The sequence below is a fragment of the Mastomys coucha genome, unplaced genomic scaffold, assembly GCF_008632895.1.
Source record: "Mastomys coucha isolate ucsf_1 unplaced genomic scaffold, UCSF_Mcou_1 pScaffold5, whole genome shotgun sequence".
Taxonomy (NCBI): domain Eukaryota; kingdom Metazoa; phylum Chordata; class Mammalia; order Rodentia; family Muridae; genus Mastomys; species Mastomys coucha.
The window spans coordinates 95127666-95143741 of record NW_022196911.1 but is presented as its reverse complement, the minus strand read 5'-3'; the positions used below and the strand labels follow the sequence as shown (position 1 = coordinate 95143741).

Below are 16076 nucleotides of genomic sequence, written 5' to 3'. Positions count from 1 at the left end.
GTTTGCCGTGTTGACCAGACTAGCCTCAAACTCACAAAGATCCACCCACCCCCTCCCCAGGTGGCTCTTGAGTTCCCATGATCATCCTTCCTTCAGAAAACACCAGTGGGGCTGGCACGATGGCTCAGTAGGTAAGAGCACTGACTGCTCTTCCGAAGGTCCTGAGTTCAATTCCCAGCAACCACATGGTGGCTCACAACCATCTGTAATGAAATGAAGACAGCTCCAGTGTATTATGCCAGAGCAAGCGGGGCTGGAGGGAGCAGGGAGTTCAGTTCCCAGCAGCCACATGATGGCTCACGGCCATCTGTACACCTATAGTGTACTCATACACATAAAATAAATAAAATAAATCTTAAAAAAAAAAGACTTTAGAAAAAAGAAAATAAAAAGAAAACACCAGTGGAGCCAGGCAGTGGTGGCGCATGCCTTTAAACCCAGCACTTGGGCAAAGGCAGAGGCAGGCGGATTTCTGAGTTTGAGGCCAGCCTGGTCTACAGAGTGAGTTCCAGGACAGCCAGGACTACACAGAGAAACCCTGTCTCAAAAAAAAAAAAGAAAGAAAAAAGAAAAAAAGAAAAGAAAAAAGAAAAACAAACACCAGTGGACTGCTGGAAGCAACAGACACACACAAGAGCATCCAGAAGCAGTCTCTGCATACGTTGCTTCTCCTCTCACTCAGCATGCCCTGTCTTCCCTTAGAGCCGCTGCCCAGGTGGCTCTGTCATCCAGGAAGGCAACAGGAAAGCGAACTAGTCACCTCAAAACTCTGTCCTTGAATTTCTCCTCACCCTAAGTGGAGAGACTTGCAAGGCACAAAGATGCTTCCCAGATCTCTCCCTCAGCCACTATCTTCCTTCAGTACCCAGAATGCTCTCGAGGCAGGAACCATGGTGCTTGCTTCTAATCCCAGAAGCAGAGGCAGGCAGATCTCTGTGAGTTCAAGGCTAGACTGGTCTACATAGCAAATTCCAGGCTAGCTGAAGCTACACAGTGAGACCTAATATCTCTTCTCTCCATCCGAGTCCTGCCCTGTTCCTCTTTCCCTTTCTCTCTCTTCCCTGTTTTATCTCAGAAATACCTTTCGACCGCTCCAATAAGTCAGCACCTTTCTTATAGTGCAAAGGAGACCAATAAATCAATTTTTATTATTCTTGTATTTACTTATTTATTTTTAGGTGTTTGAGGTTTTTTGTTTTTTGTTTGTTTTTTTTTGTTTTTTAAAAAAGATTTATATATATATACATATATATATATATTTTATTTATATGAGTACATTGTCTTCAGACACACAAGAAGAGGGAGTTAGATATAATTACAGATGGTTGTGAGCCACCATGTGGTTGCTGGGAATTGAACTCAGGACCTCTGGAAGAGCAGTTAGCTCTTAAGCCACTGAGCCATCTCTCCAGCCCTTTTTTTTTTTTTTTTTTTTTAAGACAGGGTTTCTTGGGGCTGGCGAGATGGCTCAGCGGGTAGGAACACTCACTGTTTTTCCAAAGGTCCTGAGTTCAAATCCCAGCAACCACATGGTGGCTCACAACCATCTGTAATGCGATCTGACGTCCTCTTCTGAGGTGTCTGAAGACAGCTTCAGTGTACTTACAAATAATAAATAAATAAATCTTAAAAAAAAAAAAAAAAGACAGGGTTTCTCTGTATAGCCCTAGCTGACCTGGACCTCACTCTGTAGACCAGGCTGGCCTCAAACTAGAGATCTGCCTGCCTCTGCCTCTCAAGTACTGGGATTAAAGGCGTACGCCACCACCGCCCAGCTAAATCAATTTTTTAAAAAACTGAGTAAGCCATCCTAGAACTTTCTCCAGTGAGCAGGGAGAGAAGAAAGACGAGGAGGGACCCTCGCTGCTCGTGAAATATGGTTTAACCCTCAAAGCCACCATTTAAGGGTAACTCTCTGACACCCCTACTTAACAAATGGTAAGGCTGAGCTTAGCCGGGAAGCCTTGACCAAAGCGTGCCGGGCCTGGAAGAGGACTTGAATACAAGAGCCTCTACACTTACATAGAGAGATAGAACTCAGAAGACAAACAGTCCTGCCCTAGTCCACAGTCCCCCCGGCTATCTGCACTGACGAAGATGCTGACTAAAGGGCTCAGAGACTGCTCTCAGCACAGCATTCTCCAGGGTGTGGTGAACTACTTAATTCTGCAGGATGTGCATGTGTTTGTATTGCTGTGTCTCCAGGGATGTAAGGTGACCACAGGGAATTCCCTTGGTGCCTGGTCCCTACAGCTCACTGGAGGACATTCCACATAGAATCATTCATCCTGAGGAGGCTCGGGGAGGCATCACCAACAGGAGGAAAAGTATGTTCAGATTCTGTGAAGGTCAGAATGGGCCAGGGGACTCCAGGGACAGCAGAGACTCTGAGAGCGGGGTTCACTCACCAAGGTGTTGTGACAGCTTATACAGCTCTGCCTCCTGTGGTCCCGCCTCAGTGACAAGCTTAAGAGACAAGTAAGGAAGCTGAGGCCCAAAGAAATTTCTCCCCTGTAAGCAAGTCAAGGTAGGCTTCTGGCTTTTTGTGATACTTCCCAGCCAGTCAGGTTACAAGGGAAAGAGAGAATCTAGCCAAAAAATGACGTCTCAGAGATACCAAGGGACTCAGGTCTCTGGATTTTAGCACCTTGGGCTAGACCCAAGAGGACTTCTATTAGCTGTGTTCCTGGGGGTGGCTAAGTTTCTCCATGGATAAAAACCTTGCCTTCCCCCTGAGGCCACGTCCATGGGTCACTACTCCATTCTGTTATCCCAGCCTTATGATCTTTCTATTGAAACTTGGGTGGCTCTGCCCAGTTCAATTTGAAAGCTAGTTTTCCTTAGTCCTTCTAGAGGAGAGTTTGAAGCTGCCACCATACCATCTGAACTTCGTCTTGTGTATGTCTGGGTCACCACTGTCAGTTTGCTTATCTGGACTTAGGAGCCTGTGGCTCCTGATGTCCCCAGCAGTCAGGAATTGTGTGTGCTTAGTTCTCTTGGGCATCTTTAACCATGGTCCAGAGGGAATGAGTAGACACCAATGGGTAGATACCAATGGGCAGTAAGATCAGGAAGGGAGAGAATGGTGTCCCCCTGAGTGGGCAACTCAGGGCTCCTAGGAGATTCAGGCCCAGGGAGAACCATTCTGGACTGTGTCACTTAACAAGTAACCCTGGGGATTAAAAAAAAAATGATGGGGCCACTTCAGACCTACCCTACCCTGCCACACACCCTCCCCACCAACATCCATACATAACCCATTCCACCCCCCACACCCCACTCCCAAACTCTGCTTCAACCCTCTTGCTGGTCTCTGGAAACCCTCCCCCCTCTGACTTGCAATCTAAATGTTACTTCTTACCCTCCCGCCCAACCCCCCAAGGTCAACTAAGCTTTCCTTAAAGCATGAATCCGGTTGGGGAGCCAGATGCCAGAGAACAGGACAAGAAGTCTGCCCGTCTACCCCAGACAGGAAAGGAAACAACAGCTGGCGACCAGAGACTCTCTAGGCCCTTAGCAACCCTGTTTAACCCTGACCCCATGCACAGACAGGGAGTGGTGGGCCTGGGCTTCCTGGGTGACAGGCTCCCGGATGGACTCTAATGAGAAAGGGTCGGTCTATACAGCCCGCTGTCCTGGCTCCCTCAACTGAACCCTTCAGAGTCACAGATAGCCATCAATGTCAGGGACATTCAGTGGGGGTAGGGGCTGGAGGTCCTACAACCTACCCACACCATACATCATTTGCAGGTTACTGACACCAAGGCCTCCTCCACACTCCGGGTGAGCCTCTAGGAGATTCAGGCCCAGAGCCAAGGAGCATCCGTAACCCCCGCTGAGCTTCCTCCCGGAAGGGGAGACGCAGACCTTACTCTGGGGTTGGGGCACGGGGTGGGGGGGGAGGCAGGGGGTGCAGCTGCTGTTCTATGTATGCACCCACAACTTCAGGGTTCTTCTACCAGCCCCTCCTCCAGGGAAGGGCGCGGGCCTGTGTGGAAGGGCGGAGGCTCCATGAGTAATCAGGTTATAGAGGAATGAACTTCCAAGAACCTTGAGTCACAGGCAGGAAGAGGAGACCAGGTCTGGATGCCCCTCTCAATGGCCCTGCCGACCCTACTACTTAAAGGAAAGGGACATGGGACTTGGGGTTGGGGGGAGGCAGGTAACCCTGGGAGTTACAAAGAAAATCCTTAGCACCAAAAATGCTTCAAATTCCAGTGGTGGGGGAGACCTTAATGGCTGCTTTCCCAGGGTCCCCTTTGCACGGCTCCACGTGAGAGAGAACGTCTCCCATTAGCAGTGTGCCTTCTGCACGTGCCACCAGAACATACCTAGGGACTTTGTCCTTTCAGCCTGTCTGGATTGCCCAATGGGAGGCAAAGTTCAGTGAAGCTCTCGGGCCCCCTAGGGCAGACACCTGAGTATGCCCACTAACAACATGACCTCCAGAAAAAAAACAATCATGTGCCTGGAGCTCCTTCACCCACACCACCCTGACGGCTGCCGCCTCTGAGCAGCTACAGCCTTGGAACTCCCTCCTCATCTGACCCTTTGCCTTTTAACCAGACCCTTTGTCTGTTAGCCACAATGGCACTGGGGCCTTTCGAAACGCAGGGTCATCAATGCCTATTCAGATGTTCTGTTGCTTCTCCTCGGTCTAGGGATAAAGCCAAGTGTCTAGCCTAGGCTAGCCCTAGGCGACCTTCTTTAGCCTCATTTCACCATTTGTGAGGTAGGTCGCACTATGTGTTCATTCAGCCCAATAAGAGGCCACCACGTCTACCTACCTACCCCAGGACCTTTGCACGCACAGTCGCTGACACCTGCAAGCTCTCGCTGCCATTTCCCTCTTTGCCGGGCTAACACCTGCTGTCTCCAGGGTCTCTTGTTTGTGGGATGGTCTGTTTTGGTTAATTTGGGGGGCTCCTCCCTGATATTCCAAAGTCCAAAATGTAACTTTCTCCCTGAGCACCAAGCGCCATCACAGTCTGAGATTATACGAGCTCCTGGTTGCTCTGCTCCATCAAACCTCCATCCCTAACACCCTCCAGCAGGATGTGGCTCAGTGGCTCAATACCCAGCCCTAGTCCTGACCTCTGCCTGCCTCTGCTTTAGAGCCTGCCCCAGGAAGGCCTTGCACCCCAGGAGGCTTCACTCTAGCTAGTCATCTCTCTCTTGTCCCAGAAACACTGAGAGGAAGAACTAAAAGTGTGTGTGTGGGGGGGGGGGTCTGGGAGCGCCTAAGAGGAGTCACCTAGAAAGAGAAAGCCAAGGATCATTTGCGGAAGAGAGATAAGGTGGTCAGAAAACAGGAAATGGTAGGCTGGAGTTGTTGGCTGGGGTAGGACAGTTGAGAATTTAGGGCTTCAGATCAAAGCCACAGGAAATGGTGGTTTTCTCAGAACCGGAAGAGCCTGTTCAAAGCCACACTTTCCCATCTGGGTGGGGTAGGCGATTCATTCACTGATTCACTTAATCATTGGCATTTGAAAGTATGAGAGGGCTGTTAAACAACCATTGATTGAGCACACGCCTGGGTGCCCCCCCCCACTGTGTTATGCCCTAAGGACACAGCAGTTGAGTAAAAGTGATCATCCCCCTGCTCCTCTGACTTCACAAACATTAGTGTCTAGACTGTTGCTACCCTCTGCAGCCCTGGCCATATGTGACTGCCAGCATTTTAAAAGTGCACAGCACAGAGGCCCACCAAGCAGCGGTTCTCACCCTGTGGGTCGCAACAGGGGTTGCACATCAGATATCATCCTGCATTATCAGATATTTACCTTATGATTCATAACAGCAAACGTATACTTACGAAGTAACAACGCAATAATTTTATGCTGGGGGGCAGGGGTCACCCACAACATGAGGAACTGCATCAAAGGGTTACAGCGTTAGGAAGGCTGAGAAGCACTGAGCTACAGAGACGGTTCAGGAGTGAAGAGCTTGTGTTCCTCTTATGAAGGACCTGGATTTGGTTCCCAGCACTCACAACTACCTGTAACCCCAAGGGATATGATACTCTCTCTCTTCAGCCTTCCACAGGCACCCGAATTTAACTATACGCAACTCATGCTCGCGTATACATACACACTTTAAAACACAAACCTTTTTCAATTTTCTTAATTTTCTTATGCGTATAAGTATTTCCCCTGCATGCATGTCAGAGTGTCACATATGTGCTGATGCCCTTGGAGGACAGACGAGGACATCAGATCCCCTAAGGCTGGAGTTATAGATGGTTGTGAATCGCCCTGTGGGTGTTGGAGATCCAACTCAGGTCCTCTAGAAGGGCCGCTAGCCAGTGCTCTTAACTGCTGAGCCAAGTCTCTGACCCTGTGACATTTTTTTTTAAACCCCCTGTGACATTTTTTAAAGCTACTATTTCTCAAACACCTTTCCCATCACTCCCTCAGCTCCCCAGCTGCCCCCTTCCCTAGCAGGCCATCACTGATACAGCCAAGGAAAAATTTCCCAAACACAGGCAGGCGTATACCTTTAATCTAACACTCCGGAGGCCGAGGCAGGCATATCTCTATGAGTTCGAAGCCAGCCTGGTCTAAAGAGATGGAGTTCCAGAATAACCAGGCCTACACAGAGAAACCCTGACTTGAAAAACAAACCAAACAAAAATCCCCAAAACATACATCTCATTGGGTCCTGGCCAACTTGAAATCCCTCAGGCCCTTACACTCCTCTGAACATAAAGCCCATGCTCCATGAACACTGGGGTGGATGTGCGGTCATGACTTAGGGTGAATGGCTTCCTTTCTAAGACTGGGTGCTTTCCTCTATTAGCAGACATCTTAATACCAGGTCCGTTTCATTTCAACATCAGTATGACTCCAGCTGGAGTTCATGATGTGCCCCATAACCCAGCTAATTGAAAGGTGGGTGGAGAATGGAAGATTCAAAGCCACTGTAGACAACTTAGCAAGATCCATCTTAAACAATAACTTTTTTAAGGCCTAGGGATGTTGCTAAGTGCTTCCCTGGCTCAGCCTGTGGAGCCTGGAGACTGGCAAATTCTACCCTACCCACCACCCACCCCACTCCCAGCTTCCTCCCCACCCCAGCTGGGGTTCTTCTCTCCTGGCCAAGGCCAGTTCCTCAAATGGGTCTGGCAGAGGCCGGAACTGACCAGGTGAGTGTGGTCAGTCACAGAGGTGACCACCTAAGATCCCATGACCAGAGTGGCAGGGCTTAGATCAACGCTGAGGTCCGGGGACACCCAAATCCAAATGCCCCTTGTCACAAAACAACCAAACAACACATGGGTCCATTCGCTGTCCAGCCACATCCTTCTGTTGTCCTCAGGTGACCTGCTTGCATGCCTGTGGTTTGGGGTTTGTTGGAGTTGGTGGCAGTGACTGGAGTTTTGGCACTCTCCCACTGGTGGGGGGGGGGTCTGGGGACAAATTCTCCTTCAAATAAAATTCCAATGTTTTCCTCAGTTGAGGCGTCTGCAGAGTAGAGAACAAACAGTGTGGGATTAAGTTTCTCTGAGAAAAGTGACCTCCTTGGGTGAAGAGCTGCCTCCCCTGGTGACAAGCCAGACTCCCCTCTCCCTTCCAGACACAGCAGTGAGGCAATCAATCCTAACTCCCAAGGCCACAGTCCTCTTTCCCCTGACACCCACTGTGACCTCAAAACTGTCACCACAAGAGGTTGTGGCTTTTCCTGAAATCAACTGGAACACCCTGACGGAGAGAACTGGGAAATAGACCCTGGAACCTCCCGGGACTGGTCTACACCAGCTCTGTCTAGTTACTAGGCAGGGTTCAGGGTCAGGTTGTAGAGACCAGGACACATGGTTAGACTGGCTGTTTCTTGAGGTCCTCAGGTTTCAGTAGCATATTCTACTGTGACAGGTACCAAACTGAACAGAACTGAAAGGGACATAGAAGTAGAGCTTAGAGCTAACTGGCTTCTACACACACACACACACACACACACACACACACCAGCCCAGCATCAGCTAACATGCTACCAGGATCTAGCTCTATAATACTTGGTCACTCAGCCACAATGCAGGAATCACGCTAGGAGAACAATTCTAGACAGAAAAGGCCACGGGTTATAGATTCCATTTACAATCAATATCCAGAACAGGTAAAGCCACAAAGACAGGGCACGGATTGGTGGTTGCCTGGACCTGAGGTAGAGGGAGAAGATTGACAGTTTAATGGAGATAGAGTATTTGGAGTGGAAAAAAAAATGTTCCAGAACCAGATAGAAATAGCATTCACAAGATACTGTGAACGTGCTAAATGTCATTTGTGAAGGTTATAGAATATGCATTTAAGCCAGGCAGTGGTGGCGCACGCCTTTAATCCCAGCATTTGGGAGGCAGAGGCAGGTGGATTTCTGAGTTTGAGGCCGGCCTGGTCTACAGAGTGAGTTCCAGGACAGCCAGGGCTACACAGAGAAATCCTATCTCGGAAAACAAAAACAAACAAACAAAGAATATGCATTTAACATAATAAATGGAAACATGAAAGGTCCTTGCCTTGGGCAGTTGGCTATAAAGGAGCCGACAACTCTGGTGGATGAGGAGTCCGTGGATCCAAGTGGACATGCCCACCAGAGCTGTGGTCTCCTCTCTAGGTTTCTCTTCACACACAACATTCCTCCCAATCAGGCAGGAACCCAAAGCAAACCACACTCTGCTCCCAGGGCCAGCCCATTGGAAGGGAGCGGATGGAATTTGGCTTCTCTGGGATGGGCTATCCACACCTTTGGGTCCAAGATGGAAACAGGAATGAGATAAGAAAAATGAGACCATAGGCAAGGCATGTACTCCAAGGGGCCAGCCCTCTCCCGGGCTGCTGCCTCCTGGAGCAGAACTCCAGATTATCAGAGAACTAGGACCGGGACCCTAGCCTTCAAGCCGTTATTGTGAAGACGTATGGCACGATAGATGGACAGAACTTACTTTTAGCAGTGATCTAATTTGAGGGAAGCCTCTTGAATATTTGAGCTTATGGCTTAAATTCATCCTGTGTTACTTTGTAAACAAAACAAAAAAATCAAAACAAAACAAAAATCCCATTAACTCAGTGACTTAAACCAATGCCTGTTTATTTTGTGTTTGAACACTGTGTGTGTGTTTGTGTGTGTGTGTGTAGTGTGTATGCATGTATGTGAGCGTGTTCGAGTATACACGCGTGTATGAGCATGCCCACCATGTGTGCACATGTGAGCATATTCACACATCTATGCATTTGTGTAAGCATGTTCATGTGCATGCACATATGACTGAGCTTCATGCATGTGCGTGTACACACATGTGTGAGCATGCAGGTAGAAGCTAGAGGACAACTTGGCTGTCCCTGGTTCCTCAGGACTCTCCAGCCTTTGTGTTTACTGAGAGGGTTCTCTCACTGGCCTGGAGCTTGCTAAGTAGACTAGGCCGAGTGGCTGGAAGGCCATGCTGGGAGCCACCTGACTCTACCTCCTCAGAGCTGGGATTATAGATGCTCAGCACCATGCCCAGATTGGCTGGTTGGTTGGTTTGTTCATTTGTTTTGGATTTATTTATTTATTTATTGGTTTTTTTCGAGACAGAGTTTCTCTTTGTAGCCCTGGCTGTCCTAGAACTCACTCTGTAGACCAGGCTGGCCTCAAACTCAGAAATCCACCTGCCTCTGCCTCCCAAGTGCTGGGATTAAAGGTATTAACCACTAATGTCTGGCTTGTTTGGGTTTTATAAAATATGTTTTGATCAGGTTTTCCCCTTCCCTGCCTCCTCCTTGATTCCTCCCCACCTCCTTCCCCCCTCCCCCAACTTTACGTTTTCTCTCTCTCTTAAAAAAAGAAAGAGCCGGCAGTGGTGGCCGGGAGACAGAGACAGGCAGATTTTTTTAGTTCGAGGCCAGCCTGGTCTATGGTGAGTTCCAGGACAGCCAGAGCTAAACAGAGAAACCCTGTTTGGAAGAAAAAGAAAAAAGAAAAAAGAAAAAAAGAAAAAAGAAGAAAGAAATCAAAACAACAAAACAACAAAAACGAGTACAGACAAAAAAAAAAAAAGCCAAAATGAAACAAACAAACAAAATGGAATCCATTTTGTGCTGGAGAACTCCTCCTGGGCACGGGCGGGCTCGGGCGCTGCCCTAGCAGGTGGTTCATATATCCAGTGGCACTCCACAGAGAAAAATGATTTCCCCTTTACCAGCAGATATCAATTGCAGATGGCTTCTTGGTTGAGGGCTTTGTGGTTTTGTTTTTGGTTTTGCTTTTAGCTTTTCGAGACAGGGTTTCTGGTGTAGCTCTGACTGTCCTGGGATTCTCTCTGTAAACCAGGCTGCTCTACCTGCCTCTGTCTCCCGTGCGCCCCCTTTACCCGGCTCTTTGTTTTGTTTTGAACATGGGTTCTGAGGATCAAACTTGGGTCCTCAAGCTTCCAGGGTGAGCATTTTACCAGCTGAGCTGTCTGTCTACCCTGTCCTACCCATGTGTTAGGTCACATCTGCATAGGACAGAGGTGTAGATGAGGTCACTGAGTTCCTCCACTGGAGCCTCACAAAGTTAAAAGTTGGGCATCAGCCAGGCTGGACTCTTCTTTCAAGGTTGTGAAGAAGAATCTACTTCCAGGGTCATTCAAGCTGTGGAATTCTTCCAGTCAGATGGGCTGACTCCATCCCTGCAATCCCAGCACTCACGGTGCTGAGTCAGGAGAATCAACTTTGAGTCCAGCCTGGACTAACAGAGCAAGAGCATGTCTTAATTAAATTAATCGATTGATTCATTCATATCTGCTAGGTACACAGGGATCCAGCCCCCTTCCATCCCAGCACAGCGAGGGTCTTGGCATTCTCTTCTGGATCTTCCCCAACTGGCTAGGAAGCAGGATAGAGAGCCAGGCAAAGGCGGATTTTTCTAGAACAAAACCAGAATATACTATGGCTTGGAGCCCTTGGGTCACATTCTCCTGGCCATAGCTCAGTCCATGACCTCACCGACTGCAGAGGAAGCTGAGAAAGGAAATTTGAATCTGGGAAGGACACAGCATGCTGGCTACATGTTTATTGCCCACTGTTACAATTTAAATGGTTGTGAGCCACCATGTGGTTGCTGGGAATTGAACTCAGGACCTCTGGAAGAGCAGTCAGTGCTCTTAAGCACTAAGCCATCTCTCCAGCCCTGTTTTTTGCTTTTTTTTTTTTTAAGGGGGGATGGGGAAGGATTCTCTGCGTAAACCTTCCTGTCCTTGAATTCTCTGTAGACCAGGCTGCTCTTGAACTCAGAGATCTGCCTCAGCCTCCCGAGTGCTGGAATTAAAAGTGACTGCTGAGTCGGGCAATGGTGGCACACGCCTTTAACCCCAGCACTTGGGAGGCAGAGGCAGGCGGATTTCTGAGTTTGAGGCCAGCCTGGTCTACAGAGTGAGTTCCAGGGCTAGGGCTACACAGAGAAACCCTGCCTCGGAAAAAAAAAAAAGTGACTGCTGACACACCCACCAGAGTTCTTAGAGTACTTATCTCTTACTTATTGTTATTGTTGTTACTGTTATTGTGTGTGCACATGCATATATATGAGTACAGACACGTGCATGCTATGACACATAGGTGGAAGTCAGAAGACAACTTTCCACTGAGCATTGCAGGGACCGACCTCAGGGCATCTGGCTTGCCCAGCATCACTTTTACCCACTGAATCTTCTCACGACCCTTGTGGGTTTTCCTTCCTCCAGTACCATTCTCTTAGTCAGTGGCAGCTCAGCCGGAAGATCTGCTCATGTGATGGGCCTAGGGCCATACAGGATGGCTCACAAACTGGCCAAGAACACTCGCTCCTGGCCACCCCTAGGCAGACAGTTCAGCCGCTTAGATCATTGCTGCACCTAATTAGGGGTAGGACACAGTCCAGATTCCTTCAAGATCATCGCCATGCTTTCCTCAGGGAGGCTGAGGGGCCCCAGCAAGGCAGGCCCAAGGATGACCCTAGCTTCACCCTCACTGGTCTGTATGTAGATAGTGCCTGGTTTTCTTTTTAAATCTAACTCTAGAATTTTTTTTTTTTTTTTTTTTTTTTGGTTTTTCGAGACAAGGTTTCTCTGTGTAGCCCTGGCTGTCCTGGAACTCACTCTGTAGACCAGGCTGGCCTCAAACTCAGAAATCCACCTGCCTCTGCCTCCCAAGTGCTGGGATCAAAGGCGTGCACCACCACCACCCGGCCTAGCTCTTGGATTTAAGAATCAGAAAATTAAGTCCCAAAGCCAAGCACAAATACCCTGGTCCAGAGAGTGTCTAAGTGACACTGAGGCTGGGATCCCTGCCTGCCTGCCTTGAGGCAGCAAGGGTGTGGGAAAAGAAAGTGTGGACAAGCAGAACCAAGGACATAGGCCTCCGCTCTCAGGCCCACCCCGTGCTGCCCCCAGCGAGCACAGCAGAGATAGATGTTCCAGCCCTGGCCCCAGAACATAGCATGGTTCTATATATCCCTTTGGTCATGGTCCTCCTGAAGTCACAGGACTGTATGCAGTGTGTGAGAAGAGAGAAATATAGGAATCTCACCACCTACTTGCCCCGTAGCCCCATACAGTGGCAAGGATCATAGAAGTCCATGGCCTAAGCCCAGTCTGCCTCTGTCACTCAAGCCTCCAAGGCCCCTCCCCCAGCAGTGTGGAACAGAATGTGGGAAAGAAACTCAGAGTTTAATATATATGAATGTCTAGCCCCCAGCAAGCCACTCAGGACATCTAACATTTGGCATAATGCCTGACCCATGTCTTCTCCCCCTGATGGGTTGTCCTGTCAATCCCCCTGCATGAGTCAGTTTCTGGAAGAAGTGAGAATGTTCCATGAGGCGGAGGACTTGACAGGCCTATCCCCACTCTGTAGCTTACTTTTAATATACTGTGGCATGCTAATGCTTACACATGTTCCCGTTCCAGTGAAATCTCAGCCTCCAGTGCCTGATTAAACTAAACTAATAGACCTTCAAAAGTAAGGTTTGTAGGGTGTGGTGGCTCATGTCTGAAATTTCAGCACTCAGGAAGCTGAGACAGGAGGCCCACCTACAAGTTCAAAGTTAGTCTGGGCTATATTGTGAGTGTCAGGTCAGCCTGGATTGGAGAGAGAACACTTACACACTACACAGACACATACACATATTTCACACACTTACTTGCATGGAGGCAAATGGCTGAAAGAGATTTCTTGTAACCAGAGAACAAGAAAAGAGCATTGTTGCCTGCAATGTAAAGGCTTGGTTGCATATCACAGGGAAAATGAAGACTGCCTATCAAGCAGACTGTAGATTTCTTCAAGTGGAGTCTCTGCTGGGATAAAGGTTCAGATTCTGCAATAAAGCTGTTGGGAGAGGGAGGTAATACATCAGGGAATTTGGAGACAAGGTTTAAAAGCACTCTCATTATTCTACAGATTTGGTGGCTGAAAACCGCATGCATTTCCAAGATCTTTCGTATCTGTCCTTCAAACAAGGAACAAAAAAGAAAAGAAAATTTTAATTTGCTTTAAAAAAAAAAAAAAAGCCCTTCTAAATGAAGAGTCTGAGTGGGTTTAAAATCCATTTGCTGAAAGTATTTAAATGCAACATTATTCCAGTTTCTTCCTAAGACCAACTGATTGACATGAGAGAAGATGAGAATTTGCAAGCCAATTTTGAGCAAAACCTTGCCATAATTGGTGGATGGAATTGAAAATTAATGTCACGATTTCCTGAGCTGAGCCCCACAATGCACCTCGTCCGTCTGGATCTAGGTGTCTTCGTGAGGCCTGTTTTTCCTCCCTGGCAGCCATTAAAAACCGAACTTTGAAATAAACCAGATTTAAAATGAGACATTCAGATCCTGGCCCCACAAAGTGTAAAACCAAGATTTTTTTTTTTTCCAAAAAATACACAAGCATATTCTATCACGTTGTTCTCGTCATGAGAGAGAGAAACTAATTTCAGCTAAAATGAAACACCGTGAAATGATTTTAAGATATTGCTTATTTTTTTAATTTATCATAGTCTATATAGTTTTATGATGTACATAATATCCTGCATGAACTTGTATGTCGTGTGCATGTTTTATAATGCACATGTTTTTATAATGTAAGGTTCATATGCATTCATATGCATAGCTTCTGTATATTTCTATAAAGTTCTACGTATGAACGTTATAAACAGACGGGAGCTGCCGTGACTACTCCACATTTTTTATTGATGGTTTATGTGAACAATAAACTCTGAATTGAAGGATGTTGGCAGTGCCCATGTCCCCTCCAGTCCTGGCACCAGACTACATGGGGCCTAGCCCTGCCCTGGGTGTGGACACACCATAAAGATGTTCCTGGATTGGGCCTGGCTTACCCTGTAAGGGCAAGGGGTCAACTAAAAGCTTCAGGCATGTGTGTTTTTATAGGTAAGAAGGTACAGGTCTAAAGGAATCAACAGAGGGCAAGAGCTGCCCCGTTGTAAAGCACATGACCTCCTCCTCTAGCAAAAGAAGATCCTGCCTCACCTTTTAGTCCCAGCACTCAGGAGCCAGAGGCTCAGGGATCTCTCTGTGAGCTTGAGGCCAGACTGATCTACCTACAGACTGAGTTTCAGGACAGCCAGGGCTACACAGAGAAACACTGTTGCAAAAAAACAAAAACAAAAACAAAGAACAAAGAACAAAAGAAGAGGAAGAGGAGGAGGAGGAGGAGGGGAAAGACAAGAAAAAGAAAACCTGTCACTTCTCTTCCTCCCTCTTCCCCTCAAGGAGAAAGAGCTAAAGGCTGCTGACTCAGAGGGCCTCGGAAGGACCTGAAAAGTTTCTTTTTTGGCACAGCGCAGCTAACTGGCAATGGAGGAGGTATGAATTCAGACAGCTTGAGACTGGGCCTGTGGCTTTTCACTGCTCTGCTGCCTGGCCCTTAATGTGGAGTCTGGTCCTTGGCTACCAAGATGATCACAACAGTCTCTGCTGGAGAGTTGTTTGCTGTGAGTTTCAGATTGGCATGCTGCAAATTAAGCCTGGGATGTTTAAGAGGCTAAACACCCAGGTCAGCTACAAGAACCTCTCCCCAATCTTTTAGGTCCATCACAAGCCAGGCATAATGGTATATTGACAGGTTATTTCTCTGCCGCCAGTGAAATGAGCCAATTCAAGCTAGATTAGGTTATATTAAAGGAAGGTTTATTGGGAAGCTGCACTCGGGCGGGAGTGTTCACTGGCCATAAGGACAGAGGAGTTGCCATGGGGAAGGGGGTGTTGTAGGGGAGAGAGAGGAAGGGTTGTGCGGACAGAGAGAAAGAGAGAACAAAATGTTTGGAATATACAGAGAGGAGCCTCTGGGGAAAGGGCAGCCTAACCCTTGGGCTGCAAAGTTCAAGGATGGGGGCTGGGTATGCCAGGTAGGGACTGAGGGATGCTGGGAGAAACTGGAGGCCAGGTCAGCTTTGGTATGTAAAATATGTACCACAGTCTCTTGAGCTGGGGTCCAAAACCAAACAGTATGTACCTGTGATTCCATCACTTGGGGAGGCTGAAGGGAGAAGATTGCAAGTTTGAAGCCAACCAGGGCTACATGAGAACCTTGTCTCAAAAACAGACAGACAGACAGACAGACAGGCTGCACTTTTGCCGCCTATGAAGCTGCTCAGCCTCTCCTGAAGCAACATGACTTTCCTGAGGCATGGCTGTGGCATTTGTTCCCTCCCTGTGCTTTTCCTGTCTGTTGGCTTTCTCAGTACTTTCATTGCCCAGAGCAGAAAATCCAAGCTGCCAAGGCCAATTTATAATGAACCACTGTTCTCTATTCCCAAACCTTTGAATTAGTCACCTACACAGACAGAAAGGAGTTCTGGTGGTTTGAATGAGAATAACCCTGATAGGCTCCTATCTTTGAATGCTTAGTCCCCAGAGTTGGTGGAACTGTTTGGGAAGGATTAGGAGGTGTGGCTTTCTTGGGGGAGATGTGTCACTGGGGTGGGCTTTGAGGTTGCAAAAACTCCAGACATTCCCAGTTAGCTGCCTCTGTCTCACGACTGTGTCTCAAGATGTAAGCTCTCAGCTACTGCGCTAGTGCCCTGCCTGCCTGCCTGCCTGCCTGCTGCCTGCCTGCCTGCCTGCCTGCTGCCTG

At 48.1% G+C, this 16076-nt stretch overlaps 1 long non-coding RNA gene across 1 annotated transcript in view; it reads right to left on the bottom strand.

The window, feature by feature from the left end:
- Positions 1-7361: 7361 nt before the first annotated feature.
- The window catches only part of LOC116078168, a 15272-nt gene continuing 6557 nt past the window's right edge, over positions 7362-16076 (bottom strand). Inside the window, exons 2-3 of the long non-coding RNA XR_004113440.1 lie at positions 13129-13313; positions 7362-7463 (exon numbers count right to left, since the gene is read on the bottom strand). This is a non-coding gene — a long non-coding RNA (uncharacterized LOC116078168). The remainder of the gene's footprint in view (positions 7464-13128; positions 13314-16076) is intronic.